Here is a 2,773-nt window from a genome sequence, read left to right as displayed (position 1 = left end):
TGAACATTTTGGCGGCGTTATGCAAATCTTCCCAGATAGTGATGTAGATATGTGGGGGCGTGTTAGAATGAGCCGTTTTAGGGGGGCGTGGCAGAGTCTTAACTTTGATAAAGAATATCTCTTTGGTTTTGAGACTTTAGTCTTTGCAACTTCAGGGATCTAATCTATGCACAATCAGCTTGTAACACTCCAAAGAGAAAGGAAAACTTGAAATCGCATCATATGACCCCTTTAAAATATGTATTGCTAATATATTCAAATTAATTAATTAATCAATTAATTCATATTTTTGATTGACATGTATTATTATTATTAATAACATAGTAATAACATATGATTAAACTGTGAGAAAACCTGTTTTAAGTGGATGATGTGGATTTCTTTAAATATGCTATCAGATTAACCCTTTCCTCATTCTTCCGGATCCCAGCAAAGATCATCATGGTCCCTGGAATGTACCTCTTAGGATTCTCTAAATACTCCATAAGTATGTCTTCCTTCCAAACAACACCTAAATCAACCAAAGCAATGCTGAAATATGAAAAATGCCGTTTTCTTGATTGATTTATTAATTTATTAGTGTGAACCGAATTGTGAACAGGATAATGTGGTTTTAAATATATCCAAGATTAAACTGAAAGCATTAGGCTACCCTGTTTGCACGTTTACATACTTTTACATAATGAAAGTATTTTTTCTATATAGCAACTCCGTGACCGCTTACCTTTCTCCACGTTCTCCTGTGTGTAAAGGTAGGCAGGTGCTTGGCCAGTCAAGCGACCAAAGAATCCATTTAGGCTTGGACCAACTTTGTGCTTGCCACCAGCCTCAGCAGTGTGACACTGAGAGCATTTCTGAATAAAGATCTTCTTTCCTTTTGCTAAGTCTTCTCCCATTCTAATGCTCACAACAAAAGGATCTGGCAAAAAGATATATGTATGTGTAGCTATATGTCTACAGAAATTGACTTTCATGAATAAACCTTTAAAAATATTATATTAAGTAATATTATTATTAATATAATAATAGGCTATATTAAGTAAAACAAATGAGATGGTACTATCTGACATTATCAGTGTAGTAGGCCTATTGCCACAACCGATGGATTTTGTTTTCGCAAATGTCCGTCAGGAAATCTAACTTTCTAAAATACTCATCAGTTGAATAAAACATCGCGGATTAAAGTCGTTCTGTAAACGCAATATATATATCGACATTTAAAAGTTATCTTAGGCTATAATACCGTAACGAAATTAGTTGTATATTAATCTCAATGTATTCTAGTAATGAAAGAGCTCGTGCACCCACCTTTACTGCGCTATTAATACTCAAGGATGTTATTTGTCGAATCAAAAACACTTCACTCAGTTTAACACCATGACTAACTGCTTTTCCCCAGTCCAGTTTTCAGTTTCTGTGCAATTGAAACCTTTTTTTTTTTTTCACAAATACATCCTCGAAATCAGTCTGACCATGGTAGATGTGAATATCCTACATTTAGTTATAGATGTGCACCTACTTTTAGATGTACTTTTGGAACATAGATTGGATTTAGTAACTAAGTGTTCTTTTTCTCTTGTCTTGTATATTTTGCCTGATTGTTATTGCTCTTTTTGACAAACGTTTCATGTTTAATTCAATGTGTTACTTGCTGTTTCTTGTATTTATTTGTGAAAATTAATAACAATTTCTCAGTTAATCTTTTTTTCAAAGTAAATGCAACACCATTTTTTCAGAACCACTGTGCTTCTTACACCCAAATAAGTGTTTGTTTGTAATATATTTGTTATGAAGTAAAGACTGAAAAATTGATCATGTGCTGTCCAGTTTAGATTTTTGTACCAGTTTTGCACATTGCTGATGCAGTTAGATACTTTTGGATATAATGTTTCATTCAGATTGTTTAAGCGGCATTAGTCTATAGCAAGAGAACTAAAGCTTCACCTCATGAGGTTTTGTGAAACTAGTGATGGATATCTCACAAGATGAATCCTGGAGGTCGAAAAACTGAGAGCAAGGAATGGTTTTGATATTTGCAAACACCAGCTCTCTTTCAAATAATTTGTTCCCTGCAGGTCGAAATCACTGTCAGGGGGAAGGTTGGGTCCCCTCTTGTTTGAAAACGTAAATAAGACTTTAAAGCTAAGCAGAGAGGGATGATATATCTTTTGCATCTTGTGCACCTGCATCTGTAGGAAGGAAGGTGTTTTATATCATTATTCTTGGTTAGAGGTGTGTGTGTGTGTGTGTTTGGCAAATGCCATGTCGCATTGTTCCTCAGCAACCTGTAGCAGGCCATCTTGAGGATCAACTTGAAACATTCCAGTTTATTAAACAGCATATTTATAACACCTCAACCTCATTAAGCATTGTACATTTGCAGGTGAAAGATGAGTTGCTTTTTTAATGCATAAACGAAAGGAACATTGATGCAATTATGGGTGTTGGATTGTTCCAACACTCTTAAAAATAAAGGTTCTTTATTAGCATCAATGATTCCATGAAGAACTTTTAACATCAGTGGAATCTTTCCCTTGCATAAAAGGTTCTTTGTAGTGGAAAAGGTTCCTTAGATTAATACAATGTTTTTCACACACACACACACACACACACACACACACACACACACATACCAATAATAAGAACACACTCTCACCAGTATAGTGTTATTCATAATTTAATCAGTTCATAATTTCTCATGAAGAGAATAGGAAATTCATAAAACTGGTGAACAAAACATCTCTCATAAACAGCTGTTGTTTTGTGGGCTTCA

The sequence above is a fragment of the Sinocyclocheilus rhinocerous genome, unplaced genomic scaffold (genome assembly GCF_001515625.1).
Source record: "Sinocyclocheilus rhinocerous isolate Xijiao unplaced genomic scaffold, SAMN03320098_v1.1 scaffold897, whole genome shotgun sequence".
Taxonomy (NCBI): domain Eukaryota; kingdom Metazoa; phylum Chordata; class Actinopteri; order Cypriniformes; family Cyprinidae; genus Sinocyclocheilus; species Sinocyclocheilus rhinocerous.
This window is presented reverse-complemented; position numbering follows the sequence as displayed.